Raw genomic sequence first — 7608 nt, forward strand, 5'->3', positions numbered from 1 at the left:
TCAATGCTGAAATAAAATAAAAAAATTTAAGAGGCAAATGACAGTGAAAACGCAACCATACAAAACTTTTGGGATGCAGCAAAATAAATTCTTAGAGAAACGTTCTTAGTGATGCAGGCATTCATCAATAAAAAAGAAAAATCTCAATAGACAACCTATGAGGCATCCATCACCATCATACCAAAACCAGAAAAGGCACTACCAGAATATAAAATTACAGGCTAATATCTTTGATGAATAGAGATACAGAAATTCTCAAAAAAACATTAGCAAACCTAATCTACCAACATAAAAAATGCATACATCACATCCAAATTGGGTTTATCCTAAGGATACAAGGATGGTTCAACATATACATATCAGTCAATGTGATATACCACATCAACAAAAGATAATAGAAAAAATGCATAACTATTTCAGTAGATGCAGGAAAAGCGGTTGATAAAATTTAACATTCATTCATGATAAAACTCTTACCAAAGTGAGTAAGGAACATATCTCAACATAATGAAAACTATTTATGACAAGCCTATAGCCAGTATAATAATTAGTGTTTAAAAACTGAAAACTTGTCTGCTAAGTTCTGGAATAAGACAAAGACACACACTCTCATCTCTTCTATTCAACATACTATTGGAAATCCTAGCCACAGCAAGCAGAGAAGAAAAATAAATAAAAGATATTCAACTGGAAAGGAAGTGGTAAACTCGTCATTATAAGCAGATGACATGATAATATATATAGAAAATCCTAAAGAACCCACACAATAACTACTAGAACTGATAAGCAAATTCAGCAAAATAGAAGGACAGGGGAGCCTGGTGGGCTGCCGTCTATGGGGTCGCACAAAGTCGGACATGACTGAAGCGACTTAGCAGCAGCAGCAGCAAGATTAACAAAGAGTAATCAGTTGCATTTCTTGGCACTAACAGAAAGGGAATGTAAACAAACTTTTTATTTTCTAAATGGCACCAAAAATACCTCTTAGTAAAAAACCTGACCAAGGAGGTGAAAGATTTATATGTTGAGAACTACAAAACATTAATAAAGGAAATTGAAGATTATTCAAAGAAATTAAAAAATATCCCACACTCTTGGATTGGAGGAATTAATATTGTTAAAATGGACATACCACCCAGAGCAATTTACAGATTTAATGTAATTCCTATCAAGTTATCCCTGGACATTTTTCACAGAACTAGAACAAATAATCTTTTAAAAATGTTATGAAACTATACAAAAGATACAGAATTGCCAAAGAAATCCTGAGGAAAAAGAACAAGGCAGGAGGCATAACCCTCATAAATTTCAGACCCAAAGCTGCAGTTATCAAATGGTATGCTATTGGCACAAAAACAGACACGCAGGTCAATGGAACAGAATATAGAACTCAGATGTAAACCCACATGCCTACGGCAAATCAACCTTTAATAAAGGAGACAAAAATGCACAAAGGAGAAAAGAGAGTCTCTTCAGCAAGTAGTGTTGGAAAATTTGGAAAACTGCATGCAAATCAATGAAGTTAGAATACATCATCACACCAAATAAAAAATAAACTTAAAATGGCTTAAAGACTTAACTTCTAATATCAAACTCCTAGAAGAGAACATAAGCAAAACATTCTCTGATATAAATTGCATCAAAGTTTTCTTGTCAGTCTCCTAACAGAAATAAAAGCAAAAATAAATAAATAGGACCTAACCAATCTTATAAGCTTTTCCATAGCAAACCAGAAAAAAATGTAAAGATAGTCTACAGGCTGGAAAATGTTTGCTAATGATACAATCAACAAAAGTTTCATTTCCAAAATATACAAACTGCTCATACAACTCAAATAACAAAGAAACAGACACCCCAATAAAAAATGGGCAGAAGACATTGTTTTCTCCAAAGAAAACAAACAGATGGACAAGAGGCTCATGAAAAGATGCTCAACATCACTAATTATTAAAGAAATGCAAATCAAAGCTACAGTGAGGTAACATCTCATACCAGTCAGAAAGGCCATCATTTAAAAGTCTACAAATAACAAGTGTTAGAGGTCATATAGAGAAAAGGGAACATTGTGACAGATAAATGAATAAAGAAGATGTGGTACATATATACAATGAAATAATACTCAGCCATAAAAAAGAATGAAATAATTTCATTTTGCAACAACACGCATGAACTTAGAGTTTATCATGCTAAACATAGTATGTCCAAAAGAGAAAGACAAATACCATATGATATCACTTATATGTGGAATCTAAAATACACACAAATGAATTTATCTATGAAACAGAAATAGACTCACAGACATAGACAAAAAATTGTATTTGCCAAGGAGGGATGGCTAAGGGAGGGTCTAACTGGGAGTTTGGGATTAGCAGATGCAAACTATTATATATAGGATGGATAAACAACAATGTCCTACTGTATAAAACAAAGAACAATATTTAATATCCTGTGATAAAGCACAATAGAAAATATGAGAAAGAATATACATGTATGACTGAATCACTTTGCTGTACAGCAGAAATTAATACAACTTTGTAAGTTAACCATACACCAATAAAACTAAAAATATATTAAAGGCATTTTTCACATAATAAAAGAAATAATTATAAAATTTATATGTAAGCACAAAAGATGCCAAATAGCCAGAGTAATCTTGAGAAAAGAAGAACAAAGCTGGAGGTATTAATATCACACTTCCTGATATGAAACTATACTACAGTAATCAAACAGCATGATACTGGTACAAAAACAGACACACAGATCAGTGGAACAGAATAAAGATCCTAGAAATAAATCCATGCTTAAATGGTCAGTTATTCTATGACAAGGAGGCAAAGTACAGAATGAAGCAAAATACACTTTCACTAAATGGTATTGGGGAAAATGGAGAGCTCTATGCAAAAGAATCAAAGTAAGCTTTCTCACCATATATAAAAATAAACCCAAAATGGAGTAAAGAATTAAATGTAAGACCTGACACCATAAAACTTTTAGAAGTAAACATAGGCAGCACACTCTTAGCAATTTTTTTTGTTTATATATCCTCAGGCAAGGGAACCAAAAGAAAATAAAAAATGAGAGGACTATATCAAACTAAAAAGCTTTTGCACAATGAAGGAAACTATCAACAGAATAACCAACTAAATGATAGAACATATTTGCAAACAACAAATCCAGTTAGGTGTTTATATCCAAAATATACAAAGAGCTTACACAATTCAACATTTAAAGACACTCCACAAACAACCTAATTAAAAAATGAGCAGAGGACCTAAGTAAGACTTACAGATGGCCAGGAGGTACATGAAAAGATAACCAACTTCACTAATTATCAGAGAAATGCAAATCAAAACCATAATGAGTTACCACCTTACATGTCAGAATGGCTGTCATCAAAAAGGCAACAAGCAACAAGTGACAGCAAAAATGTGGGGAAAGGGAACTCTTGTATCCTGTTGGTGGGATTGCAAATTGGTGCAGTCATGATGAAAACAAGTATGACGTTTCCTCAACAAATTAAAAATAAAACTTCAATATGATCCAGGAATTTCATTTCTGGGTGTTTACTCAAAGAAAACAAAAACACCAGTTCAAAAAGATATATGCACCCAAATGTTTATTGAGCCTTATTTATAATAGTCAATATATGGAAATATCCAGAGTGTCCATTGTTTGATGAATGAACAATGAAGATGTGGTAAATATACATAATGGAGTATTGGCCATAGAGAAGTGAAAATTTGCCATTTGAGGACAGCATGGTTGTAATGAGAGTGTATTATGCTAAGTGAAATAAGTCAGAGAAGACAAATATCACATGATCTCATATAAGTGGATATTAAAATATAAAACAAACAACTAATAAAAACAAAATAAAAACAGAGTCATAGTTACAGAATATAACTGGATAGTACCCAGAAGGGATGGGGATAGGTGTGGGTGAAATAGGAGTAGGTGAAATAGGAGAAGGGGATTAAGAGCCATAAATTTCCAGTTATATAATAAACAAGTCACAGGGATGCAATATACAATATAGGGAATGCAGTCAGTATTTTAATAACTTTATATGGGGGTAGATGGTCCCTAGATTTATTGTGGTTATTAGTTTATAATGTATGCAAATATTAAATTATTATGTAGTGTATCTTAAACTAGTGTAATATTTACATCAACTGTATTTTAATTAAAAATTAAAGGCTGTCAATTAATCAAGATGACATCACAGTTATAAATGGATGCATCTAAGAGCCTCAAAATTTATGAAGCAAAACTTCAAAAATATAAATAAACAGTAAATGGTAAGTAAAAGGTAAATAAAATAAATATATGGAAGACCTATGCAAAACTATAAAACAACCTAATTGATATTTATGGACACTTTGCCATTTACAGCAATTACAGTCCATTGTCAAGTGCATGCAGGACATTTTACTAACATAATGCATGTATTGAACTACAAAATAATTCCTTATATGGTCAAAAGAATTCAAGTAATAAATGGAATTGAATTAAATCTCAATAACAGAAATATATCTGAAAAACTCACCCATTTTTTTAACCCAATGATATTTTCATATAAGTACGGGCCAAAAATAAATGAAAATTACAAATTATAGTTAACTTTGAACTTATTTAGAAACACAGTATATCAGATATTGAAAAACAGATCATTGAAAACCAGTATTAGGAAAACACTTATCATTCTTTTTAAAAAATGTCAAATATCAAAGCCAAAGACCAGTTTCTGTGTTAAGATATTGGGAAAAGAGATAATTAAACTTAAAATAAGCAAAAGAAAGGAAAAATAACAATCAAAGAGGAAAATATAACAAATATTTAAAAAATTTTTTTTAATTATTGAAGCCAAAATTTGGTTCTTTGTGAAGGACAATAAAATTGATAAATCTCTTTCCATGTCAGAACAACAAAAAAGGAGAAAATACAAATTAGCATTTCATAAATAGAAGTGATATTACTATCTATTTTGCATATAGCAAATGTATGGTAAGTAAAACTATGCCTATAAGTTAAATCAAACTACCGCACAATTGCACTCATCTCACATGCTAGTAAAGTAATGCTCAAAATTCTCCAAGCCAGGCTTCAGCAATATGTGAACCGTGAACTTCCTGATGTTCAAGCTGGTTTTAGAAAAGGCAGAGGAACCAGAGATCAAATTGCCAACATCCACTGGATGATGGAAAAAACAAGAGAGTTGCAGAAAAACATCTATTTCTTCTTTATTGACTATGCCAAAGCCTTTGACTGTGTGGATCAGCCCTGGGATTTCTTTGGAAGGAATGATGCTAAAGCTGAAACTCCAGTACTTTGGCCACCTCATGCAAAGAGTTGACTCATTGGAAAAGACCCTGATGCTGGGAGGGATTGGGGGCAGGAGGAGAAGGGGACAACAGAGGGTGAGATGGCTGGATGGCATCACTGACTCGATGGACATGAGTCTGAGTGAACTCCGGGAGTTGGTGATGGAAAGGGATGCCTGGCGTGCTGCAATTCATGGGGTCGCAAAGAGTCAGACACGACTGAACCACTGATCTGATCTGATCTGATCACAGTAAACTGTGGAAAATTCTGAAAGAGATGGGAATACCAGACCACCTGATCTGCCTCTTGAGAAATTTGTATGCAGGTCAGGAAGCAACAGTTAGAACTGGACGTGGACCAACAGACTGGTTCCAAATAGGAAAAGGAGTTCGTCAAGGCTGTATATTGTCACCCTGCTTATTTAACTTATATGCAGAGTACATCATGAGAAACGCTGGACTGGAAGAAACACAAGCTGGAATCAAGATTGCCGGGAGAAATCTCAGTAACCTAAGATATGCAGATGACACCACCCTTATGGCGGAAAGTGAAGAGGAACTCAAAAGCCTCTTGATGAAAGTGGAAGAGGAGAGTGAAAAAATTGGCTTAAAGCTCAACATTCAGAAAACGAAGATCATGGCATCCGGTTCCACCACTTCATGGGAAATAGATGGGAAAACAGTGGAAACAGTGTCAGATTTTATTTTTCTGGGCTCCAAAATCACTACAGATGGTGACTGCAGCCATGAAATTAAAAGACGCTTACTCCTTGGAAGGAAAGTTATGACCAACCTAGATAGCATATTCAAAAGCAGAGACATTACTTTGCCAACAAAGGTTCGTCTAGTCAAGGCTATGGTTTTTCCAGTGGTCATGTATGGATGTGAGAGTTGGACTGTGAAGAAGGCTGAGTGCCAAAGAATTGATGCTTTTGAACTGTGGTGTTGGAGAAGACTCTTGAGAGTCCCTTGGACTGCAAGGAGATCCAACCAGTCCCTTCTGAAGGAGATCAGCCCTGGGATTTCTTTGGAAGGAATGATGCTAAAGCTGAAACTCCAGTACTTTGGCCACCTCATGCGAAGAGTTGACTCATTGGAAAAGACTCTGATGCTGGGAGGATTGGGGGCAGGAGGAGAAGGGGAAGACAGAGGATGAGATGGCTGGATGGCATCACTGACTTGATGGACGTGCGTCTGAGTGAACTCCGGGAGTTGGTGATGGACAGGGAGGCCTGGCATGCTGCAATTCATGGGGTCACAAAGAGTCGGACACGACTGAGTGACTGATCTGATCTGATCTGAAGTTAAATCATATAAATGGAATAAATAAATTTCTTACAACACAAACATTCAACACTCACTCTAGAGAGCCTGTACAATGGAACTGCAAAGTATTTCTGAAAAGATTAAAGATGACTTAAAAAGTAGAGACATACCTGGGTTATAGATGAGAACCTTCAACCCTAAAACAGCAATTCTTTCAAACTGATTTGTCAGTTCAAAGCATTCCCAGTCAATATACAAGTACACTTACTGATTGAATTTGAGAAGTTCATTTCAATGTCTATGTAGAAATGGAAAGAATCTGAAATAGCCAAAACAACTTTGATAAATAACAGCGAAGTTAGAGTGCTGACAGTAATCAAGACAGTGCTGTATTGTCATGAAAACTGATAAATAAAGCAGCTGAATATAAAAGACAGTCCAGGAAAATACCCATATTTATAGACAACTTATTTTTGTAAAGGGACTTCCCTGGTGACTCAGTGGTCAAGAATCCATTGCAATGTAGGAGACCTGGTTCTATCCCTGGGTCGGGAAGATCCCCTATAGAAGGAAATAGCTACCCACTCCAGAATTCTTGCCTGGAGAATTCCATGGAGAGAATTCTATTGCAGACAAAAAGAGTATATGGGGTCGAAAAGAGTCGGACATGACCGAGCGACTAACACTTTCACACTTCATTTATTTTGGGGAAAGGTGCAAATGCAATTCAGCAAAGGATCATGTTTTCAACAAATTTTGCTGAACCAATTGGACATCCAAATCCAAAAAGCATAAATAAATCACTATATATCAAAATTGGGTCAAAATAGTTTATAGAGCTAACTGTACAACCTATAAAACTACAAAAATTTTAGAGGAAAAAGGAAGAAAATCTTTCTGAAATTGATTAGGCAAAGATTACTTAGCTATTACACAAAAGTCTTATTCCACAAAAAAAAAAAAAAACAAATTGATATATTTAACTTCCTCCAAATTAAAAAGCTTTCTTCTTCAAAAAATG

This window comes from Bos mutus, chromosome 9, assembly GCF_027580195.1.
Source record: "Bos mutus isolate GX-2022 chromosome 9, NWIPB_WYAK_1.1, whole genome shotgun sequence".
Classification (NCBI taxonomy): domain Eukaryota; kingdom Metazoa; phylum Chordata; class Mammalia; order Artiodactyla; family Bovidae; genus Bos; species Bos mutus.